This window comes from Pseudophryne corroboree, chromosome 5, assembly GCF_028390025.1.
Source record: "Pseudophryne corroboree isolate aPseCor3 chromosome 5, aPseCor3.hap2, whole genome shotgun sequence".
Taxonomy (NCBI): domain Eukaryota; kingdom Metazoa; phylum Chordata; class Amphibia; order Anura; family Myobatrachidae; genus Pseudophryne; species Pseudophryne corroboree.
In genome coordinates, this window is record NC_086448.1 from 169,734,904 (window position 1) to 169,761,671 (window position 26,768).

Consider the following 26,768-nt stretch of genomic DNA (forward strand, 5'->3'; position numbering starts at 1 on the left):
ATCACATCTGCAGAAATACCGGCAGCGAGTCCCCTTGTAGGCTCGCTGCGTTCACCACACTGTGAGCCTGAAGGTGAGGTTAGCTCACCACAGGTTCTATTCCTGTTTGGTTGGTGGCGTGGACCCACTAACCGATGGGAATTAGGGGCAGGTGTCGGGATGCCGGTCATCAGCAAAATGCCGGCAGTTGGGATTCTGGTCTTGGTCTCCTAAATGCTGGAATCCCATCCGCCGGCACTTTCACTGCATCCCCTACTTTGTAATAACATCACCAGCATATTTTATTGACACTTATATTGGTAAGGGCCTCCACAAGTCATTTGCCCTGGGGCCTTCACAAACTTTAATCAGGAACTGCCCACATCTACCTAGAAGGATAGCTACTCTCTCAGGAGCCTGGGAGAACTCTTCCCTATTCAGGAGTCTTCCTATATTCTTGGAGAGTAGGTATGTACATGGGCCCTCATTCCGAGTTGTTCGCTCGCTAGCTGCTTTTAGTAGCGTTGCAAACGCTAGGCCGCCGCCCTCTGGGAGTGTATCTTAGCTTAGCAGAATAGCGAACAAAAGATTAGCAGAACTGCTACTAAATAATTCCTTGCAATTTCTGAGTAGCTCCAGACCTACTCCTAGATTGCGATCACCTCGGTCTGTTTAGTTCCTGGTTTGACGTCACAAACACATCCTGCGTTCGGCCAGCCACTCCCCCGTTTTTCCAGCCACTCCTGCGTTTTTACCTGGCACGCCTGCGTTTTTTAGCACACTCCCTGAAAACGGCCAGTTTCCGCCCAGAAACACCCACTTCCTGTCAATCACACTACGATCACTCGAGTGTAGGCCAAAACGTCGCTCGAGCTTGTGTAAATCTCCAAAGTTTTGTGTAAAATTACTTAACGCATGCGCGCTGCATACCATGCGCATGCGCATTTTCCACCTAACCGCTCCGTTGCGAAATGGCAACGAGCGAACAACTCGGAATGACCACAATTATGTATTGTCACAACAGCACCCTGAGATTGTAAACCCACAGACCCATCTATTCTTGTGTACACCCCATCACCCTGAGGACCCTGTGGCTGGCTATGAGGAATTTATTTCAGAATTGAAATCTGCACAATGTAATATTTAATTTGAATATTGAAATCTAACTATCACTAAAGTAGCTTGTAGATAATGACTTTCACTATTTCCTTAGCTTGATAAATTAGTATTTTTCAGGTTGGGCAATTTCAATGCAGAACAAATCCCATTAGATGAAAGTTTAGTATACATGGCATAATGTGCTTACAGTACTACCTCAGCAGTACCTGGAAATTCATTTTGGCATTGAGCACTGAGATTATTTTGCAAATCAGTCAGGTTTCCAGTAGCAGAGTCTGATTTTTCTGCTAATTTACAAGAAGGTTAAGAAAGTCATAACTGCCCTTTAAATATATTAACGATTTATACCTAATGCTTTAAAAACAGACTTAGGTTTCTTGGAAAAAATATAGAATTCGACTGTCTCTAGAATATAAAATACATTAAGAGACAGATAACAGCAGGTGTACTACTGATTATGTGCAGAGGAAACATCTCCTACAGTGTTTGAAAAATCAACTGTTCCAAATGTATGTATCCATAGTGTGCATGTCTTAGGGCAATATCGTTGTGTCAGTAGGTATTGTGTCATTCAAACAAACCAGTATCAAAGCTTTGCTTGTTAAAGTGATGCTATATGTCTGCAATATCTCACAATGGGAAGTTCAGAAACTGAGAAACTACTTTTTCTGACAATACCGTACCTTTGTTTTCCTTAAAGATCATTTCACTTTTATTTCCATCTAGAGTTTTGTACATAGATGGGGCCTGATGCAAAGTTGGAACAACACTTGTCCAATGTCTCTGAATGCCCGGGAGACTCCCATTTGTAAGGGTATTCTCCCGGGAAAGTTGACCAACCTTGCAGACTTGCGTCCACAGTGAAATGAGCAGCGTAGGGGCTTGATAAACTGATTTGTGGTGAATCCCGTCATTAAACCCCATCCCTGCCATGATTCATGGCATTGCTCGGTGGGAGACAGGACACATTGACGCAAATGACATTGCCATGTTTTAAACATGTTTAAAATTCCAGATTCTCCTATTTATAACATGGTTAATTTCCATGATTCCCTGATGGATCGCTGACATCCATGGCGGATTGGCAGTGCCGGCAGGTTGGGGAATTGGGGAAACGGCTTCCAGATCATATTTGCCAACTTTTGAAAAAGCATTTCAGGGAGATTGTAAAAGTAACACATATCAGCATGGACATGTACTGCTACATCTGAGAGGTGTATAAGAAAAATGACTTTCATCCAAATGTAAATAAGCCCCACAGTTAGTAAGATCTACTTGTTGAAGAAAAGACACATATTTTTCAGGATTTGTTTGTGTATTGTGTTTTACAAGAGGTTCCATATACTATAAGTGGCCACGAGAAACCTTATTTAAAATGCATGTAACCATAGGATCATTGCATGTAACTGCATGTAACCAAAGGATCATTGTATTAACCTGGCTTCTCCATAAGGAAGTGATAAACCAGCGATAAGTGCAAGGTGATAAATGCACCAGTCAATCAGCTCAAATATGTAAATTAACAGTTAGGAGCTGATTGGGTGGTGCGTTTATCACCTTGCACTTATCACTGGTTTATCACTTTCTTATGCCGTCTCCAGGCTTAATACATCTGCCCCATTGTGCCTTATAATAACCAATGCAGAAAAATTACACTGCTGATCCCATTTGAATGTATGTATCTCTGATCTCTTATTTTCTTTCAACAAGAATGGAACAGCTGTATAATGGGGGTAAGGTGCAATCAGGGAGATTGTTGGTCTATTCAGGAAGTGAGGGAGATTGCTACTACTGTATATCAGGGAGTCTCCTGCAGAATGCGGGAGGGTAGGCAACTACAGTATGTTCCAGATGTATGAGCTATACCTAAAGGTGTGACACATTGTTACAATCATCCATATGCTACAACTAAAGGAGCCCATTCGTGGATTCTGAAGTCTCAGTTAGGCCATTTGAGACCACAAATATCAGATGGGTGTAGTAGTGTATGCCGGCGACCGGGCTCCTGGCGACCAGCATACCAGCACCGGGAGCCTGACCGCCGGCATACCGACAGCGTGGCAAGCGCAAATGAGCCCCTTGTGGGCTCGCTGCGCTCGCCACGCTGCGGGCACGGTGGCGCACTACGCGCGCCACTGTATTTATTCTCCCTCCAGGGGGGTCGTGGACCCCCGAGAGGGAGAAAAAGTGTCGGTATGCCGGCTGTCAGGATTCCAGCGCCGGTATACTGTGCACCGGGATCCCGACAGCCGGCATACTGAAGACCACCCATATCAGACTACGTATATGAGCCTAAATATAATGCGAACCCCAGTCATATCCCAATTGGGATATTTAGTGTGTGCTTTGCATGTAATATGGCAAACACTCTAATGGTAATTAATATCTGAAGCATTTCAGTTTACAGTAAAGACAAGATTAGAACAACACTTCAGATAAAATATCTAAGTGTGTATTTGTGTTATTTAACACATTTATGTTTCCAGCGCTTAGGGCTGAAATCCTATTACTGATGCATTATGTAACCTCAGACGTGGTCTCTGGGGAAAGTGAGCTCACAGTCATAGCACTGCCTGTGCCTTATCTCTCCAACTGCAGATTTATACTGCACATACAGTACCTGTGCCTACAGTAAATTAATAAATGGGATTGAAATGTCCTGAATTTGCAGTAATGAAAATGACGAGAGGAAAATCAGGAAGACATTAAATAATATTTGTTTCAGGTTCTCTATATAAATCCAATATACTGTGCCCAAACCTGACCTTTTATGCCTGTGCTTAGTCTATAAAGATAAAATGCACTTAACAATATTGGTTTAATTCAGTGTAAACTTATGCTTTATCTACTGCCTTTCTCCGAAATGTTCTAAAGACCGTTCTAGAGAGTTTATTGTTTTTATATTGATACTTCCAATATGTAGTTACAAAGATGCTTGTGAGAGTACTTTGCTCCAATGCATTCCAGGTTATACTGTATATCCATTAGATGTAAAATTCTATACAGAGACAGTCATGTCTCTTCTTACGTGTTGTATTCCCCTGTAGAGTAACCATAGTAAACGTGGCTCTGTAACTGTTGGGGGTTTTAGAATCCCAACATGCCACTCTGAACTTGTGGTTCTGCAGCAGCTAAAGATCCATGTTATCTGCCTTTGTCATTACTGTACTGTGAAGCATCATCACCTACTCCCCCCAACATGTGCAGGTCTCCCGGAACTCAGAAGGTCGTGAATGACTGTCCGGCCATTACCTAGCATTTTTTTAAAATCTTTGGGCGGTATTCAATTCTTTTCACTCTCTTCCACACCCATTCTGTTTCTGCCGACAGGTGTGGTCTAATAATTTCAGCTCGTTACCCCCGAGTTAGCGAGGGCGCCCCACCCTTCAAGCAGCTAAACCTGATTACTATGGGCACAATACAGTATGCACGATAATGGGGATCACTTTAGAAAGGAGATTGGGCGTGATATATAATTTGAATACCGCACATTGTGTTGCCATTGCTTTTCAGAGCAAGTCACGGTCACGTTATTTTTTTTATATAATGCATTTTTTTAATTTAATTAAGACAGGGCCACAGCCATTACTTTTTATTTCTGCATAGTCATAAAAAAAAAACATTATGAACTTAATATATGAGGCACAATGATTTTTTTTATTATTATTAGGGGCACTTACTTTATTTAAGAAGCGGCAAGATTTTAATTTCATTGAGAGGGGCACAATTTCCTTTTTAATATTTTAATCTCCCATTTTTATTAAGGGGACAACATTTACATACACATTACCCTAGTATACACAGTCCAGTGGTACTAGGAAGGGACAAATTATATTCGTAGCAATTTGGCTCAGTATTATGTATCATATGTACAGTTATTTTATGCTCGTTATATTCTTAATCATTTTACTCTCTGGATAAGTTTTGTTCTGAAGTCATAAGTTAAGTTAAGTTGTAATTCTTCCCCTATGACATGTGCCTATGTGCTGCAGGCAGCTTCATGCTCTGCTAAGACAGTACCTGCCTGAAGTGGTGTTTAAATTGTTCCTTGTACAGAGACTAGGATAAATATTTGTACTGCATACAACCAGTGCATATAAATGAAAATAACATTGTTTTGTTGAACAACCTGGGCAGTTGAGAGCAATCCCAAGGCTTCTGCCTCTTGAGGCCAAATTTAGAACCTCTGAGGTGTGTGAATGTGCAAACCTATAAAGCTATTGGTCTGCACAGTCACTTTCCGCTGCAAATGATCCAGCACGGACAGCTGTCTCAGCTCGCCTCATTATAAGCACTCTCCTGACAACTGTACATCATATGCTATTCTGCCTTCCTGGCCTGTTGTAAGCAGAGATCATTTTGATCTTCAGCTGGCCAAATACATTAAGAGCTAAACAATCAGCCTAATTGCTATTTATCCCAGTATGTACTCAAATTAGCCACATTAGAGGGTAGCCAAAAATGGACAATTCCAAGTTACAACTACTCAGCAATAAAAGGATAAAAATTCTTATAAATTCTAAAGGAACTGGTCTGGCAAAAATGTATTTACTTAATTGTGTCTAGGATAGGGAAAAGTATCACTTGCAGTACTACAGTAGTTACAACTCAGGGCATCTAATAAATAAATAATAATGATAATTAGCCCATGTCACTAGGTTACACCTGCAAGATACTGAGGTTACACCTGCAAGATACTGTGCATTATGTAAGGATTATCTCTCTACAGTACAACTGACAGTATAGCTTAGGACAGTGGTTCTCAAACTCGGTCCTCAGTACCCCACACAGTGCATGCAGTTTTGCAGGTAACCCAGCAAGTGCACAGGTGTATTAATTACTCACTGACACATTTTCAAAGGTCCACAGGTGGAGCTAATTATGTCACTTGTGATTCTGCGAGGATACCTGCAAAACATACACCGTGTGGTGTCCTGAGGACTGAGTTTGAGAACCTGTGGCTTAGGAGAAAGAATAGTGAGCTCTGCAGGCAGACTAACTATCAATGTAAAAATCTACATTATGTATATTAGGAGTAAGGAAAATCACTCTGGGCGGTATGTACTAACCCAAAAAATGTGGTTAAATCCCTGAAAACTGCTGTTTTCGTAGGTTTGCTGCAATTTCCATATGCATCAATGGGGTCTGCAGCAGTTATAGGAGATATTAGCTGCAGCCCACCGCCACTGCAGTCACTATAGAATTGTATGGGGCTTCAATGTGCTAGTATGCACAAAGCTCCAGAATTCAAAACTTTCCGTTCTGTTGCCTATAGAAGCCTATGGGTTTCTCATGGTAGAACTCCTAGGAGAGGGATCCAAAGGATCCACAATAGGACTCCCAGTTTGTAAACCCTAAAGTTCTCTCTTTGCATGTCTTAGGAGGACCAATGAGTCACAGAGCTGATGCACAGGGAAGGCTTGTTTTTAGTCTACCCTGAGCATCAGTCTGCTGTAGGAGCCAGTGGTGGGCCCCCCTCTCCATAAGGGACCAGGCCTTCAGTCCCCACAGTCACCCCCCCCCATGGCTGCCCTGGGTCCACCACACTTAGGTCGACAGTCAATAGGTTGGTATAGTTCAAAGTACAACATGACAAAAGAGTATTCACTTATTTTACTTTATTAATTTTTTTAAAAACTTTTTTTTATACTTTACGATTTACGTGGATTATGATTGGGAAAAGTAACCTTGCCTGAAGCATGGTGAGTGAAGTGAGCCATGCGAGGGGGCGCGGAGCATTAATTGGGGTTCCCACTGATTTTACGGAGAAAACGACCAGCAAAAAAGTAAAAAAAAAGTCATGTCGACCTTTTTCATGTCGACCCAGTGACTCAACCTAGACATGGTCGACCCAATGATCTACACCTGTGTGAGCAAATTCTTAGGTTTTTACTGACAAAGTCAAGTGCACGGAGTTCATGTTTCTTAGTTCCAGTGACACCATATTATAAGTACATATTTTCCTCCGCTTTCACAAATAACGCACAGAGGACACTACTCATACTGTATGTATTTGTGCTTTAATAATTACTGTATATTAAATAAATGGAAAGGCAAAGCAAAAATACATATACTCCACCGTTACAGTCCAGGTTTTAAGGCTATCCATGCTTGCGCACAGGAGACTTAATTAGAATCTCAGTCAATTTAATTTAACCGTCTGGGTTCAAGTATGGATATCCTTAAAACCTGGACTGTAATGGTAGAGCTTGGGAACCTCTGACATATAGGCTTAGTCATTATTGGCTAAAATATGAGGAGGTGATGAAGCACCAAAAATTAGATCACTTTGGCACAGTTTCATACCTCCCAACATTTTGTAAATTGAGTCCGGGACTCCTGTGAGCACCGAAAACATGCATGTTTATAAACGGGACATGGCTTCTCGAGAATGCTTTGTACACAAGCCACGCCTCCCGCTTTCCGGCACTATGGGGGCATGCCCAGTACTCTGGGAGCTGCTGGCCATGCCCCCATTTCCTCTCTTCCATGAATATGCACATACCATCTATTCACTGCTGCTCTGCTAAGCAGACTAGTGAGTGACAGGGGACCTCCCACTCCCCCCACACCCACTGCCACTACGGGACACTGCGGCCCGAGGGTGGGTAAGGGACATCGGGATAGTTGGGAAGTATATAGTTTGGTTTGAATGCCAAAATAGCAAACACATTTGCTGCATCAAAGACCTACAGTGAGAAGCGGGATGCCGACACCACTTGGGGAGACCGGTGCCAGAATTGACAGCTGACATCCCAAATGTAAGTATCGGGGTAACTGTTAGGCTTAGAGATAAAGGGGGCAGAGGTTAGGCACTAAGGTGTGTGTGTGGGAGGGGTTGGGGGGGGGGGGTAGGCACTAGTAAGGTTGCCACCTCTCCCTGATTTCCTGGAATCTCCAGGATTTGGTGGCAACCCTCCAGGAGGCTTTTCCCCTCACCCGGATTGCTGGATTCTTCAGGAATAAGGGGACCCTGGGAGCACCAGCAGTGCTCCTTGGCAGCCGAGGAACTCAGTGAACTACAGTGACTGTCTCGCGAGATGATGACATCAAATCTCGCGAGACTGTGTTCAGCCCAGACAGAGCCGAAACTGCCGTGACTCTGCCATTAGCAGCTCTTCCTCTGCGTTTCCCCAGGCTGTGGTGGTGAAGTAACGCTGGCCTGGCTCATGTGAGAAGAGCAATGAGAGCTGACAGGCATGTCTCCCATATATTTACAATATAATGAGCATGCATGAAACAAATAGAGGCTCAAGTTATACTGTATATAGATATACTGTATGTATATTTTTTAATCACTGACACCTTTTAGTAGTGCATTTGTTTGTTTAACCTGTTGAAGCTTGATACTGATTAGGTTATGTGCAACACTTACACTTCCATGGTTCTTCCCTCCTTCACACAATCTAGTTTTAAGGCACCAAATGCCTGTAATTTGTCTAAGTGGCGACTATTATACTCCTATTTATATAAATACACTGTTTCATTTAGATATGGTACATACGGTACATCATTGCATTTACATGAACATTGCTTGGTGCCACGGGGAGGGGGGGGGGGTGGATCTCCAGGAATCGATGATGCATGAGGTGGCAACCCTAGGCACTAGGGGTGGGGGTAGCCATAGCCACCTCCCCCTAAGAGATAGCCCGTGCCACCACGCCCGAAGGGTTTGCCCTAGCCACCACTCCCAGAGGGTTAGGGTTAGGTTAGGGGAAGGGTGTAAAAATACTTCCCCCCTCTGATGTCCGGATCTTCAATGTCAGGATGCCAGTGTCAGTCATGTGACCACTGGCATCCCGACGACCGGTATTACATAACGAACCCTGAGAAGCTAAGCAATTAAGCTTTATTTGTTAAAATGAGTTAAGTAACACACTTGTTGTTTTACTGTCTCTAAGAGGCACCAGATACACTTGTATAAAGTTAATGCCAGATTGTTTTAGGTTACAGCAGTATGTCTGCGTGTTACACAAATGAGCTTTCTGTGACATAGGCCCTCATTCCGAGTTGTTCGCTCGCTAGCTGCTTTTAGCAGCACTGCACACGCTAGGCCGCCGCCCTCTGGGAGTGTATCTTAGCTTAGCAGAAGTGCGAACGAAAGATTAGCAGAACTGCTAATAAATAATTCTTTGCAGTTTCTGAGTAGCTCCAGACCTACTCACAGATTGCGATCAGCTCTGTCCGTTTAGTTCTTGGTTTGACGTCACAAACGCCCTGCGTTTAGCCAGCCACTCCCCCGTTTCTCCAGACACTCCCGTATTTTTCCCTGACACGCCTGCGTTTTTTAGCACACTCCCGGAAAACGCTCAATTACTACCCAGAAACGCCCCTTTCCTGTCAATCATTCACCAATCAGCAGTGCGACTGAAAAGCGTTGCAGAATCCACAGCAAATCTACTAAGTTTTTAGTTAAATAACTAAGCGCATGCGCCCTGCGTGCCTTGCGCATGCGCATTTTGCAACAAATCGCAGCATAGTGAAAATCGGCAACGAGCGAACAACTCTGAATGACCCCCATAGACTGTAGTTTTGCGTCAGTCGGTGTTTGCTAGCTAGCCATAAGTATAAAACATCAAAACACATACAGTATCTTCATGTTTGCGCTGTACAGGTTGTGATAGTGGGATGAATATGTGAGTTCAACAGTTTAAATATGGACACTCACAGCAGGGACACAGAGATCGAACTCGGCACTCAGACATGTTAGTAATTTGATTTATAGCATTTTCACAGTGTTGGCTTTACAACTTTAAACATAATGATTTTCAATCATGCTTGAAGTTGTAAAGCTGACACCGTAATAACGCTGTAAATCGCACCATTTACATGTCGGCATGCAGAGATCTCCTCAGTGTCCCCACTGTCAGTGTCGACATTTTGAACTGACTACTACACACTGTGATATTAATGTATCAACAAATGAATTATGAGTAATGGAATAATTTTCCTGCCTTAGAAAGACCAATATTTGTACAGCTTTAACAGCTTCTATTGAGCCATTAAAGGAAAGACAATGATTCAGAGTTGCACACAAGTCTGCCGCATTGTGTTCATGGAAATGAAAATGCATATTCTCCTGTGTGCAGTGTTGCATGCATATATGCGTCCGCATTGCCCCCATTTATCTGCTTGGGAATCTAGTCACCATCAGGGCCAGATTAAGGGCCACATGGGCCTGGAGCTGAAAATTTTCAAGGGCCTATACTGAGAGGGTAGGAGCTGTGATGAGTGCTGTGTGAATGTGGTCAGAGTCATGTGAGTGTGTACACCCTATACAATATGAGCCCCACTGTCTCCCTAAATGTATAAACATAGAAAAATTGCATAATTTTGTGAGAAAACTACAAAAACTATTTTAATACTTGTGATTTATGATTGTTTGGTGAGCTGTGCAGCTGGTCATCATCCTCCTGACAGGATGATGGACCTATTTTTATGTGGAAGCCTGGAGCTGTAGCTCCACCCACCCCATTGTTAATCTGGCCCTGGTCACCATCCATATCAGTGCATATTTTTCTGGTGCAAAAGATCAATCCACAATCAGATCGATCTCGGCATACACTCTTTTTGGACAACAGAAACCTGAGTCATAGACCCTGACGTCATAGCCTGCAGCCACGGATGGGATCGTGGTGAGGCCATGCCACCTTTCAGTGAAGTGGCTAGTCCGCATTACTGCACTGCCTATGCAGTTCTCTCCTTCCTGCTCTGTGACTGATAGCTGATGTCACTGGGAGGCGTGGCTTAAATATGGTTGCAGAGGGAGGCAGAATCTAAATCCAGTGCACAAATTAGCAAGAAGGCTGGTTTCTACTAGGACTGCATCAGCTGCAGCTCCTAGAAGAAAGATACACCTCAGCCTGGCACTGCCTGTCTGACTGTGATTAGAAGCCAGGGAGTGCTTCCAAACAGGAAGTCAATGTCACTTCTTGGTATATTTTACTGGGGGGCAGAGCAGTCCTTCAGCTCCTAGGTAACATCCACCACTGGTACCCCCGCTCCTCTCAGCACCTTTGGCTATGCATGCACATTGCTAAAAATCACTAACAAAATCAAGTGTAACAGGCAGTGGCCAATTTTGCCTGTGGGCTGCAGGACTCCGCCACCCGATAAGCTTCAGTGAAGCCAGCTGCCAAAGCCAGATAAGATAAAATCCGCCACCCCGATAAGCTTCAGGGAAGCCAGATGCAGTCCGTGACTGCACTGGCATTACTGTGACTAGCAGCAACTATCCATTGGAAGTCCTACCTGCCAGTCACCCGCAGGATAGGCAGCCCCATTGGGAGGTGTTTTCTCCCTCTGGGACTGCCAGACCCGGCAGACAAAAATGGACATTCAGACAAATTAGTTAAAATCATTTGATTTAATCAGTTTATCCAAACGATCATTTTTGTCCATTTTCCATCTATTGATTGTAATTTGCTCCCATACATTACCAGATTTTCGCTCCAACCAGAAATATTGGACAGATAATCTTAAGGCCCTGGGTGTTTTCGAGCTGAAAGCAGCTCACTACTGGTGTTTTGAGCGTCCTGCCAGTGTTGGACTGGGGCATGTAGGACCCACCGGGGGAATGCAATGGTAGGGGTCCATGTTTAGGGGTGTGGCTAGTCTGCTGAGGGGATGTGGCCTGCCACCTCATTGGTTTGACTAACCATTAGAAAGTGCAACATCTGGGCACCTTCATAAATATATACAGTAAATTCAACTGCTGCATGCATAATAATGTACCAGATTAATAACAGATTAATAACTGCAACGCACTGTAGAAAATACACCATAGTCCAGTATAAAGTAACATATGTATAATGTATAATTCAAGTGCACAGTCTGGAACCTGATCCTTAGAGCAGGAAGTGGGGGGCCCCAGGCAGTGGGGCCTGCCAGTGGTTTCCCCTGTACCCCTATGGGCCAGTCCAAGCCTGCGTCCTGCTACGGAAAGCCGTTCACACCCGCTGACATCGCTGGGCAGGGGGGAAAATCGCTCAGTATGCGTGCTGTATGCACTGAGCTAGTCTTAGCTCCATGTGTGCTTTTTTCAATGGGATTGGGAGATCAGGATTCACAATTGTTAAGAAGGACATAAAATCCCAACCTCCTGTTCTAAGTCTGACCATTGCAAGAGCTTTTACAGTCATATAATGAATATTGCTCCTTCATACACACTATACAATATTGGACTGATCGTACAAATGTCGTCTGATCTGCCAGATAATTGTATTGTATGTACCCAGCATTAGAGCTACAGTATGACGCAGAGCTAATTTACACCTGTTGCTACAGTTACCATAGGAGACTACTTGTATACTGGTCTCAATCTGCATTACATACAGATGAGTTTGAAATTTATGAAAGATCATTTCCCATACATTTAATTTTATATAGTATATGTAAATGTTGTGGTGTTTGCTAGCTACATAAATGCAGCTTGTAACATCGCCTTTATATGTATGCATAGCAGAGGCGTAACTAGCATAGGGCGAGCAGGGCACGTGCCCTGGGCGCCGTGGCAGCCCCTGCAGAAGGGGGCGCCACGGGCACGGCCCTGCTCGCCCCATGCTGTCTGCCGTCAGCGCCGCTACTCCGCCCGCCGCCCGCCGCTGTGATCGCCAGCTGGAGACACTTTTCAGGTTGACGGACGGACACACAAGCAGCTGTAGCGGTAGCTGATATTTTGGGGGCGGAGCTACGCTACCCTGTAAAGCAGCCAATCAGTGCTGTGCGGGGAGGGGCGGGAGGAGACAGTGTGGCGTTGCCGCGGTAACCAGGCGGCGCTCGGCTGATCCCGGTCACTCCCTCATCAGTGCTGAGGCGGCAGCTGGAGCCGGAGCCATGAGGCGGGAGCAGCGCTGGAGACTGTCCACCCTGTTCCTGCTGCTGGCGGCCTTTCAGCTCAGGTGATGCGTGCTGGTGCTAATAACTACTAACTCATATATATATATATATATATATATATATATATATATATATATATTCTATCCTTTGTGTGTGTATATATATCTATCTATATATATATATATATATATATATAGCTCTATCCTGTGTGTGTGTGTCTCTGTCTATATATATATATATATATATATATCCTGTGTGTGTGTGTATCTATCTATCTATCTATATATATATATATATATATATATATATATATATATATATCTCTATCCTGTGTGTGTGTCTATCTGTCTATATATATATATATATATATATATATATATATATATATATATATCTATATATATATATATATATATCTATATATATATCCTGTGTGTGTGTGTGTGTATATGTATATGTATATGTATATATATATATATATATATATATATATACATACAAAGAACTGGTCCGGCAATCACAGGGGTATATAGCAGAAGATGAAACGTGCTCCGGTGCCCTCCCTCTGGACTGGAGGTCCTGAAGACGGGGTTCAGTGCCCCGAATCGTTGATAAAGCACCTGCATTATTCACATCTGTTTGGTCTCCTGAGTGCCGCCTCACTTGACTTCTCGCTATATATATATATATATATATATCTCTATCTATCCTGTGTGTGCGTGTGTGTGTGTGTGTGTGTGTATATATATATATATATATATATATATATATATATACACATGCTAATACTAATTTACTATGCTAATATATATATATATATATATATATATATATATATATATATATACTATATGTAGAGGCGTAACTATCAGGGGGCGCCACCGGCACCTGCACGGCCCGCTCGCTCCATGCTGCCTGCTGCTGCTACTAGTGCCCAATCCGCCAGCGCCGCTACTCCTCCAGACGTGGAAGGGCCCAGGACCTGCCGTCTGCCTCCCGCCCGCCGCTGTGAGCGCCAGTGTACTCAGCGAAGGAGGGCCCCCGCCACGGAACTGCTGCCTGCCTCCCGCTTGCTGCCGTGAGCGCCAGCGTGCGCAGAGAAGGAGGGCCCCGGACTATGCGTGTCCAGCAATGGAGATGTGAGCAGGTGTGTGTGTGTGTGTGTGTATATATGTATGTTGTTGGAGGGGTAAGCAGGTGTGTGTGTATGTGTCCAGCAATGGAGGGGTGAGCAGGAGTCTTTGAGTGTATATATAGTCTTTGTGTGTGTTGTTGGAGGAGTAAGCAGGGGTGTGTGTATGTGTCCAGCAATGGAGGGGTGAGCAGGAGTCTTTGAGTGTATATATAGTCTTTGTGTGTGTTGTTGGAGGGGTAAGCAGGGGTGTGTGTATGTGTCCAGCAATGGAGGGGTAAGCAGGGATGTGTGTGTATGTATGTTGCTGGAGTGGTAAGTAGGTGTGTTTGTGTGTCCAGCACTGGTGGAGTAAGGACGAGTGTGTGTGTGTGTGTACTGCCTGGAGGGGAAAGCAGGAGTGTGTGTGTGTCCGGCTTGGAGTGGTAAGCAGAAGCGTGTGTGTGTACACTTGGAGGGCTAAGCAGGAGTATGCGTGTGTTTCTGTGTGTGTCAGGTGCTGGAGGGGTAAGCAGGAGTATGCGTGTGTTTCTGTGTGTGTCAGGTGCTGGAGGGGTAAGCAGGAGTGTGCGTGTGTTTCTGTGTGTGTTAGGTGCTGGAGGGGTAAGCAGGAGTATGCGTGTGTGTCAGGTGCTGGAGGGGTAAGCAGGAGTGTGCGTGTGTTTCTGTGTGTGTCAGGTGCTGGAGGGGTAAGCAGGAGTGTGCGTGTGTTTCTGTGTGTGTCAGGTGCTGGAGGGGTAAGCAGGAGTATGCGTGTGTTTCTGTGTGTGTCAGGTGCTGGAGGGGTAAGCAGGAGTGTGCGTGTGTTTCTGTGTGTGTCAGGTGCTGGAGGGGTAAGCAGGAGTATGCGTGTGTTTCTGTGTGTGTCAGGTGCTGGAGGGGTAAGCAGGAGTATGCGTGTGTATCTGTGTGTGTCAGGTGCTGGAGGGGTAAGCAGGAGTATGCGTGTGTTTCTGTGTGTGTCAGGTGCTGAGGGGTAAGCAGGAGTATGCGTGTGTTTCTGTGTGTGTCAGGTGCTGGAGGGGTAAGCAGGAGTGTGCGTGTGTTTCTGTGTGTGTCAGGTGCTGGAGGTGTAAGCAGGAGTATGCATGTGTTTCCTGTGTGTGTTTTATGTGTTTGTTTGTTTGTGTGTGTGTATAGATATAGATATATAGTCAAAGTAGCGGCACTTTTCCACAGACCCGGAAGTATATATATTTTTCTTAATTAGCAGCACGTAGGAAGGAGCCCTGGAGGAGGAGGAGCGGAGACGTAATCACCAGCTGAAGAAACGCGAGGGAGCGAACCACAGGACCAGGAGAGGACCAACGCCAGGGAGGAGCTGCCTGTCACCAGAGCTGTCCGCGCTGAGTGGAGAAGAGTAGGAGTACAGGAGGAGTCCAGCCAGCTGCAGACCGGGGAAGGGCATCCAACCTTCAATGGACTGGGACCCTGCAGCAAGGGAGGAGGGAGGAGCACCTGCATCGCGGAGGACACCCACTTACCGAAGCAAGGACCCGCAGTAGACCCTGGCTAGCTTAAAGAAGACAGTGGGGAGGACGGCGCACATCAGGATCCTGCAGCAGGAGAGAAGATCCCACTTCGGAGTGCAGCAGACCACACTGAAAAGGGTGCATCCCCGGTGCGGTGCTCTGCATCCCGGGTGGCGCCGAAGACGTGGAGCATCAGAGGTGGCAGAAGCGCCGCAGCTTTTGGTGAGAAACCGCTGCAACCCTTCCGCTGCTAAACTCTGCAATTAGTAAATTAACGGGGTAGGCTCCCCTCACCACAGTGCCCCACGGGCCTTGTTAATTAAGGGGGTAGGATTCCCTCACTCTATAATGTGAATTTTGGCTCATACCGTGTGCTATAATGTGAAAGAGGCACCAGTACTAGATAGTATAAGGGGGACCTACTACACTGAAGGACACGCCCCCTTTGAGTGACCACGCCCCCTTTTACCGGAGCGCGCGCGCCTTCGGCGCGCACATTATTTGAACCTCCACTCTTTCATTCCCTTCAACCACTGCACCTACATCTATACATACACACCCTGACATCTTTATATACAGTGACACACTTTCCTTTTTTCTTTTTCCTTTTTTTTTTGGGGGGGGGAGGGGGGGGCGCCATTATTGATCTTGCCCTGGGCTCCAAAAGCCCTAGTTACGCCTCTGATGCATAGCTAAACGATGTGCCAACAGGCATAATCCAGTTTATTCATTAGCCAGAGTGCTGCTGCGTGTATCTCGGATGATTATGTCTTCGGCTATAATTAGGTTATGAGCATCCATTTTACATTACGGGAAGTAAAAATCTTAACGTTTTATGGCAGACAGGAACAATTAACTCTTGTGGTATTGGACAGCGTTCCATCATGGGATGACGCCATATTAGAGGATGTTATCTTCTTAATGAATAGTGTGCACAGTGTAATATAAAAGCCTGGCTGCTTGTTACATGACAGTGTGGTCATTTCAGAAGATTAGTTTTATATGCTTTTGCTCAGTAGACAAATTTTATAAACTGATTATCGATGTGTCCTCATACACCTAGCCTCACGCGAGTGAGCTACTCTGGTGTAGCATAGTGACTGTTTCTTTAAATATAAGTGATGTTTGCACCGCTGGCGCAGGGAATCAGCACTGTGTACCAGAGACACCGGCTACGACTTGAACTGTACAGGAATTAGTTTTAATTATAGGCAAAGTCGCAGATGAAGCACAATGGAACTTGGCATGAAAAAAAATCCTTGGATGCTGCATTGTAGCACTTGGTATCAGGGCCGGTTCAAGGGCGCAGAGCGCCCCGGGCAGGAAAGTGGGCGTGGTCGAATACAGGGGGCGTGGTCAGTCACGCCCCCTGTACACTCCTGGCGCCGCTTGAATGCTGAGCGGTGCGCGATGACGTCATCGCGCACCGCACAGCAAAAGGTCCTCTCCAGGAAGGGAAACTAGACACTATGCGTCTAGTTCCCTTCGTGGAGAGGACCTTTGCTGTGCGGTGCGCGATGACGTAATCGCGCACCGCTCAGCAAAGTTACTCTCCAGGAAGGGAAACTAGACGCATAGCGTCTAGTTCCCTTCATTGGAGGCGCCGCGGACGGGGACGGGAGAGGCAGCGGAGGCGGACGGGGGACAGAGCGGGCAGCAGTGGCGGATCTTGCCACGGTGCGGCGCCCTCCGGATGGCGCCAGCGCCCTCCGGAAGGCGGCGCCCCGGGCAAAAGTCCTGCTTGCCCGTGGCAAGAACCGCCACTGCTTGGTATACAGATTCAGACTCATTCGCATAAGTGCTGCATATCACATTAAAAGTGCAGTCTTGTGACGTGTTTCTGTCAAATAGCATTGCATCTAAGAAGAATATTTGAACAAAAAGATGCTCGGCACAATCCAAGTTGCACAGGAACTGGTGTGCTAAGAAGTGCGGCTTGGCACCACTTCGGCAATAGTGTATAAGGAAATATCTTTATACAGCAGACATACAGTATATGTATGCCCAGCTGCGGAAAAGACTGCAGAATTGATAGCAGCAGGAGTGATGAAAGGGTTGGCCAGCAAGTATACGGGCCACATTGGGAGGTCTAAATGTGATTGTGATGATAAGGACAGCTGGACCACTGACCTCATCTGCCTATTAATGAATCTCTCTCTGAGTATTGTTTGCAAGTGGAAGATGGTTTTGCAGGACACAGGCTCAGTTGACGCTCTGGTTGGTTGTGGCTGACAGTAAAATGGTGACACAGGGTTTAGAATTGCAGCCTTATAGCCGTTTTACAACCCTTCGCTTAATAAATAAACACCCAATTCTGATCCATGGTGCTATCTATAAGGAGTTAATGGGGCTGATGCAAAGGCAAACATTCACCCCTTTCTAGGCATTTCATCTCCACTTGCGACTAAAGGGGCGTAACTATTCTGGAACAATGCATTCTAACATAGATAATGGTCAGGGAGGGCGTTTCAACGGAATTGTGTCCGGAGATGTAACTACACTTAATTATTTATTACCAGTTAGTTATATAGCGCACATATATTCCGCAGCACTTTACAGAGAATATTTGGCCATTCACATCAGTCCCTGCCCAGTGGAGCTTACAATCTATATTCCCGAGCACATTTATTTGCACATACATTCATACTAGGGTTCATTTTATCAGAAGCCAATTAACCTACCAGTATATTTTTCGATTGTGGGAGGAAACCGTAGTACACAGTGGAAATCCACGCAAGTACAGGGAGAATATATAAACTCCAAACAGTTAGGGCCATGGTGGTAATTGAACCCTTGACCTCAGTGCTGTGAGGCAGTAATGCTAACCATTACACCGTTCATGCTGCCCAAACTGTTACCTGATCACCACCAAGTAAAGGCCTACTGCAAATGTGCACTAAAGATTATGTGGAGCATTAAACCAAGCACACTGATAGGGGTGATCCCAAATATGGGGAAAAATAAGTGTTTAATTTCTTGCATGTAATGTGAGAGCAATTACAGCCAATGAGCTCAACGTCTTCAGTACCTATATATTTTCCCCTATGTTTGTGGAGGTCTCCTCTGTGGCACCAAGTTGGTGCACAACTGTTGTTACATGGTCCAAGGTTATGCTTGTAGATTAAATACTTGGTATTGGTGTGTAGAGTATGTGCCTGTGGTAGAAAATTGTGATTGCAAATACCATTGGGCCAGGGGACTTGTGTCTCAATGGAACGCTCCCTGAATAAAATTCTGCAATATCTGTTGCCACTACATAAAAATAGCAGTAATAATAATAATAATAATAATTATTATTATAAGGGATGGCATATTTAATCCCTCTTCTTGTGCTTGACTATGAATATTAAGGAACACTGTGAAAATCTGTTTTGAGGATTTTTTAAGCACCAATAGCTAAAAGACTTTTCATTTGAAATTTGCATATGTAACTTGTTTTATGGCTAGATCAGTGTGTACTCATAAGCTGCTTTTTTTTATGTACAGTCTTTCAGTTTGATACACGTCCAGTGGTATAATGAGTTTACTGCCCATTACATACATAATACATTTCTCCTTTTAGGGCAGCACTGCTGCACTAGTACCAGTCTTGGAATCATAGACATTTGAAATGCAATAACCATCACGGGCTCAGTGTTCTGCACTACTTATGGCTGATCAATGTCTTTTTTCTTTTTTTTTATTGCGTAATTTTTTTGTTTTATTTTTTATAAAATGTTCTTAAAAAAATAAATTTTTCACCATCATTATAAAAAGCGTGATCAGAAATCATGCTTATGAGCCCAGACTATTATTTTTGAGCTGCGGCTTGGAATTAGTGGCACAGGTTTGGCAGAATGGGTATATGGATGTGTGTGTATGCTAGTGCCCAAATGAATGTCTCATTGGGCATGGTGCCCTGGAACCCAGTTTATAGGTAAATGGCTTTGTCTAATGTGCCAGTCAGAAAGTACATTGGATAATGGTGTGGACATTACGACTTGCCAAGAAAAAATATATATTTACTATTTAAAGTACAATTGTCTAAATGAAGTATGCATAAAAAATATATAGGAATATTCTCACCAAAGCAACATTCAGATCTCATTTTGCCATTAGACTAATGTAATTTCTAAAGTCATAGGAAATTCAGTGTAAATTGCCATTGCAAATAATTAATGCATTCTACTGGAAATAGTTTTATTGTTACAGCAAATATTTTGTTTCCATAAAATGTTTGTCATCTGTAGTTTTTTTTATTTTATTTAATATATTACTTTACTTATTCATATTTTTTATTTATTTGTTTTACTGCAAAAATATGGAAATAGAAAATATAAATGTTTAAATGTTACCTAAATAGAAATGTATGCGTTGCTGCTAATACTTTAAAAAACAAACAAACCTAAACTAAATAATGTAAATGGGAAGTTGTGCACAATAGTCCTGTGGGCAAATCCCTATCTAGGGCAGTAACTGTGTGTGGTGGTGGTGGTGGTGGTGGTGGTGGGGGGGGGGGGGGGGGGGGGCTTCTTCCTATTTAACAAACCCTCTCTGCTGATTATAACCTTCTCTGGCTTCTCAATGAAAAGTAGGAGGAAGCCTGTTTAAGAACGTATGATAGCAGGGAATAATCCTAGAAACAATGCTTTCTAGGGGTCTCATCTCTACCCTACACTCCTTATGTGTGACCAACTAACAAACCTCTACAAGGCTTGCTGAGAGAAGGACGTGGCAGAAGCCCTGGATGTGGCACAGTGAGCACAGACTGTTAGAGACTGCTAGATCTTCAGTCTGTACACTTATGCAAGAAAGCCTTGTCAACTAATATTTCACTTGTCTATTGCACCAACAGGACTTCTATTTTCCTTTACATGCCTGTGCTGGCGAAACTGTGGCACTCTAGGCATTATGTCTCACCTTTGGTGGTCCTGCTCCAGGTCACCTTGTTCACACTATTACCCAGGTCTACAGTCCAACCACTCCTATCACCTCTTCGCATGGCCCATCCCTAACAGTCCACTTGGAAGCTTGTAACCCATATACTCAATACAAACCAGTGTTTAATAGCTTCCACTGGAAAACCCTAACCTTCCTACTGTATGATTACAGCCCTTATCGAACAGGAATGGGTGATGTACAAATTGGAATATATTACCATAATCTTTCACAATTGCCCTCATCTATTCATAGGTTGATCACTATGGAATGTAAGAAGCCCTTTCCATTATTTTCATGGCCCTACCATAGTCCTAAGAGTCCTCTATATTGGCTCTTACTTAATTTTCCTTCCACTCTGTCTGCCACACTAGCCTCCCCACGATGACCTTCCTTTCGTCCTCTCCTCCTTCTATTGCCCCTGGTACACTTAAGGTATATTCTTTGCTTTGCGTAGTATCTTCCTGCACTAAATGCTTGTAATTACTCCGCTTTACCATTAGTCATTGATATTGATGGACTGCCTGGCGGAGCCGTAAGAGATGTCATTTCCAGCCAATATAGCTGGGCTGTTTTTTTATTATATTGAGGCAAAAATTAATTTTCTATTGCATTGATAACCTCCAATAGAAAATCTGTGTTATCGCAACATATTAATGAATAGGACACTTATAAAAGTTCCCGTTTTTATTATGCTGCACACTTTAAGATTGAAAACCAATAAAATAGTGTTTCCCAAAAAGACCAGCCTTTTGCAGCTGAGGAACATCTTTAGACACCCTAAAATAAATATGGGATAATATGTGGTTATAAAATTAATCTATGAACATTGGCCTTATTTATGAAGCAGTGACAAGCCAATTTTCTGGGGGTTACAGCCATAAAAAGGCTGCTTTACTGTATTTTTTTTTTATAGGGTTAACCCATCTATCAGCACTTACTGCCATCCTTGTGTAAAATTGACAATTTATGAAGTGGCAAACTTATGTAAAGCCATGCTGAGATAATGTTATGAATAACGTTAATGGGGACCAGTAGGCAAATTCAGGGGGAGGGGTGGTTCCAGTTGCTCAGAAACCCCTCTTCCCCACAGCCTGGTCAGTGGCCACTACATGCAGTGTAATGGGTATAATGGAACTGCTGCACATATTCAGTGGCAGCAGGTTCATCTACAAAGTTTGCTGTGTGTGTGTCTGTGGATCTGAGTGCTCAATCATAGCACCAGAGATATATTAAGCCTGGAGAAGGCATAAAGAAGTGATAAAGCAGTGATAATGCACCAGCCAATCACCTCCAATATGTAAATTGACAGTTATGAGGTGATTGGCTGGTTCCTTATCACCTTGCACCGCCCCAGAATTTGGAATATAGATTACTATGATTACTGGGCTTGTATATGTTTTAAGTACTGTATTATATAACCAGACTATAGCTTGGTACATGCTAACTACCCATCCTTCATGGGCTGGCGACAATTGCTCTAAAATTAAACATTTGGAAACTACCCCCCCCCCCCCCTCCCTCCTCCAGAAATCCTGTGTTTGCCCCAAGGACCAGCGAAGCTGAAAAAACTGTGCCGGACCCTACCTGGTTAATCTACTCTGCTTGTGTATGGGAATCAGCTGTGCATGCGCACTTTGCTTTAATCTTTGACCAAAGCCTTTAGGCTTCCGATGAAACTTGCCGAGGGGGTATTTCCCCAGACACACTGAAACTTTTCTTTTAAATAGACCCATTACTTACGAAATACCTTCCTTTCAAATCTGGTATTTTCTGCCAATGGCACCTTATAAGACAGCTTCAATTAAAGAGTTCTAAACTAGCTTAAAAAATTGGCAGGGTACAATTTATCTGTTCCCATATGACAAACTAACAAACAAGAGGTTAGGTGATCCCAGTGCTCCAGAACCTTTTAATAGAGTCATGTCTGACAGGGGCCGTGTGGGTGGTTATAGGTTGAATGTAATCACTCTTTTCATGCCTTCAACATTTCTCAACCTCATGCATAAGGCAGACAAAGGATCTGTCACATAGTTTTCTGGGCTCACATTCATATTTGTAATTTGATGCCAATACACAATGGAATAAATGTTTAAATGTCATTATTTGTGCAGTATTCACTTCATGAAAAGGTTTGTAGCTGAACACACCAGCAATTCGTAATTGTCATTACTGCAAGGTTTTGGGAACATCAGTTCTTTCAATTGTTTCCACCGTTCAGACCAGGTAAATAACAATGTTCTAAAGGTGACACATCCAGTAATTGCACATTTCATTCTTTTCAACAAATTGAACTTTATATTTATATTTTTATAATATTTATCTATATATTTTTATATTTTTCTTGATGCAAACTCAAGTGTAGTATACATTGAAACACTCCTCTGTTTATTTATTTCTCCTCTTCTCTATCTATCTATCTATCTATCTATCTATCTATCTATCTATCTATCTATCTATCTATCTATCTATCTATCTATCTATCATACCTCCCAACTGTCCCGTTTTTTTGTGGGACAGTAACGTTTTTGGGACTGTCCCGCTGTCCCTCCTGCGGGCCACACTGTCCCCCGGTGGGTGGGGTGGAGGGGGCAGTTGGGAGGCTCCTGGCACTCTGCTCTGCCTAGCAGAGCAGTGGTGAATAGACAGTGTGTGCAATCGCACAGCGGCTATTGACGGAATACAGAGGGGCTGGGGGCATGGCCAGCAGCTCACAGAGCGCTGGCCGTGCCCCCTAAGTGACGAATTTGGGAGGCGTGGCTTGCAGATGCATCATTTTCGCTAAGCCACGCCCATTTTCCCAGAAGCCATGCCCCCTTTCGGGCACCGGCGTGGCTTGGCTGCGCAAGAGTCCTGACTTCACCTTCCTCGATGTTGGGAGGTATGATCTATCTATCTATCTATCTATCTATCTATCTATCTATCTATCTATCTATCTATCTATCTATCTATCCCTACAATATGCAGTGTATATACTAGTATAATGTAGCTGGCATATGTCAGGTCACCTCAGTGCCTGCCCCACAGATCCCACCCTCTGCTTCAGCTGTCCATGTATATGTATATACTATATATATAAATTAAGGGAACACTTAAACAACACAATGTAACTCCAAGTCAATCACACTTCTGTAAAATCAAACTGTCCACTTAGGAAGCAACACTGATTGACAATCAATTTCACATGCTGTTGTGCAAATGGAATAGACAACAGGTGGGAATTATAGGCAATTAGCAAGACACCCCCAATAAAGGAGTTGTTCTGCAGGTGGTGACCACAGACCACTTCTCAGCTCCTATGCTTTCTGGCTGATGTTTTGGTCACTTTTGAAAGCTGGCGGTGCTTTCACTCTAGTGGTAGCATGAGACGGAGTCTACAACCCACACAAGTGGCTCAGGTAGTGCAGCTCATCCAGGATGGCACATCAATGCGAGCTGTGGCAAGAAGGTTTGCTGTGTCTGTCAGCGTAGTGTCCAGAGCATGGAGGCGCTACCAGGAGACAGGCCAGTACATCAGGAGACGTGGAGGAGGCCGTAGGAGGGCAACAACCCAGCAGCAGGACCGCTACCTCCGTCTTTGTGCAAGGAGGAACAGGAGGAGCACTGCCAGAGCCCTGCAAAATGACCTCCAGCAAGCCACAAATGTCAATGTGTCTACTCAAACGATCAGGAACAGACTCCATGAGGGTGGTATGAGGGCCCGACGTCCACAAGTGGGGGTTGTGCTTACAGCCCAACACCGTGCAGGACGTTTGGCATTTGCCAGAGAACACCAAGATTGGCAAATTCGCCACTGGTGCCCTGTGCTCTTCACAGATGAAAGCAGGTTCTCACTGAGCACATGTGACAGACGTGACAGAGTCTGGAGATGCCAAGGAGAACATTCTGCTGCCTGCAACATCCTCCAGCATGACCGGTTTGGCAGTGGGTCAGTAATGGTGTGGGGTGGCATGTCTTTGGTTGGCCGCACAGCCCTCCATGTGCTCGCCAGAGGTAGCCTGACTGCCATTAGGTACTGAGATGAGATCCTCAGACCCCTTGTGAGACCATATGCTGGTGCGGTTGGCCCTGGGTTCCTCCTAATGCAAGACAATGCTAGACCTCATGTGGCTGGAGTGTGTCAGCAGTTCCTGCAAGATGAAGGCATTGATGCTATGGACTGGCCCGCCCGTTCCCCAGACCTGAATCCAATTGAGCACATCTGGGACATCATGTCTCGCTCCATCCACCAACGCCACGTTGCACCTCAGACTGTCCAGGAGTTGGCGGATGCTTTAGTCCAGGTCTGGGAGTAGATCCCTCAGGAGACCATCCGCCACCTCATCAGGAGCATGCCCAGGCATTGTAGGGAGGTCATACAGGCACGTGGAGGCCACACACACTACTGAGCCTCATTTTGACTTGTTTTAAGGACATTACATCAAAGTTGGATCAGTCTGTAGTGTGTTTTTCCACTTTAATTTTGAGTGTGACTCCAAATCCAGACCTCCATGGGTTAATAAATTTGATTTCCATTGATAATTTTTGTGTGACTTTGTTGTCAGCACATTCAACTATGTAAAGAACAAAGTATTTAATAAGAATATTTCATTCATTCAGATCTAGGATGTGTTATTTTAGTGTTCCCTTTATTTTTTTTGAGCAATATATATATATAAATATATATTATACAGCAACTGTTAATAAATGAATTATATATATATATATATATATATATAATGTGTGTGTGTGTGTATATATATATATATATATATATACACACACAGTATATAACATCTAGAATATGCAGTTGAGCAGATAAAGACCAACTAATCCATTCACTGTAGTTCTCAGTTAATTGCCACTTATACTCATATTCTCAGAAAAGAGTGTTGCCCACAGGTTTGTTGCCTATATACCCACCATGCTTAGTGGTAATTTGGTTTTGATGATGGTGACTGTGAATTTTGCCAAGTAGGTATGATGCTGGACACTTCAAACGAATTATGTATACACAGGAAAAACATTTGAGCTATACAAATCCATCCGCTGTTGCAGAGACAGGTATGGCAGTCCAGCATTAGATGGGGTCTTCTATACACTGAAAAGTGTGAGAAAATGTCAGACCTTTCCCAGGTTTGAAATGTGTGTTGCAGACTGTAGACTGGCCAGGAGAAACTCATTTTGATGCTTTCAGTTTAGCAACTTCAATCAATATTTTTTTGGTTGCAAAATGTACATGAGCATTGTGCTATGCTGAAATGACTAGCAAACCATTCACAAGCCGGAATGCTATTAATAAAAAAAAAATTCTATACTTTACTTTGAAACCATCTGGTCCTTCTCTCTCTTCTGACTTCAGTAACCTATCCTTAAACAATGTATGTACTTTCAGCAATTATGTATGTGCCATAAATAAAATTAGCAACACAATAGGTAAATGGCTGCTGATTCTTGGCTCAATAAGGAGAGAATGAAATAAATAAAACAGGAAGAAACTACAGTCCGGTAAGAAGAAGAAGATGGAGAGAAAATGTGTTATTAGTTTTTCAAATCTTCCTTTTGACTTCCCTGGTAAAATAACAGAGAAAGAGAGCCTGGAGAATAGACAGTGCTGCAGGCTAGGAAATAACAAAATGCTAGGCTGACTCTTCAACTCTGCTGCGCATCAAACAAACAGAGAAGTGCCAGATGTTCAGCACTTCCAAGTTATAGCATTTTATTTTCACTGGGCTTTTATGATTTTATCTTTCTCTGCATTTTTATTTCTGTCGTGTATATCATTTTAAATGTATATTTGTAACAATAAAAGCCCAGACAAATCCAAATTGTATTCATATATAGCAAATAGATAATTATCACCCTCCTCCTTTTTCTTATAAAAACTGTGAAATCCAAAACCCTAGTCAGTAGACCCCTTAGTCAATGGTGTCAGCTCATGTAGACAGGAATAGGGATGGAACTTATTGCTTTCAATGGCTCCATACATCTTATAAATGCCAGCAGTGTAGTGCAGTGTCTGGTGTATTAATGTGCATTCACTGCAAAACGACACCCCAGTGACCCCGTCCAATATAGATGATAATAAGACAATTAGGCCCAGATTTATCAAGCCTTACAAAGTGATACATTTTACGGTGATAAAGTACCAACCAATCGGCTCCGTCCTAACTATCAAACACACCACTTAGGAGCTGATTGGTTGGTACTTATCACCATGCAATTTATCACTCTCCAAGGCTTGATAAATCTTGGCCTAAATTCATGAAAATGTCTGATAGTAATCGCTACCTGTGGGGGAATGTCTAAGCCACGCCATTTGTCTCATGCCA

General features: G+C 43.8%; 1 protein-coding gene across 3 annotated transcripts in view; it reads left to right on the forward strand.

The window, feature by feature from the left end:
* Positions 1-26,768, forward strand: part of DPP6 (dipeptidyl peptidase like 6) — a 1,916,598-nt gene that overhangs the window by 1,388,132 nt on the left and 501,698 nt on the right. The gene's annotated exons all lie outside the window — the stretch shown is intronic.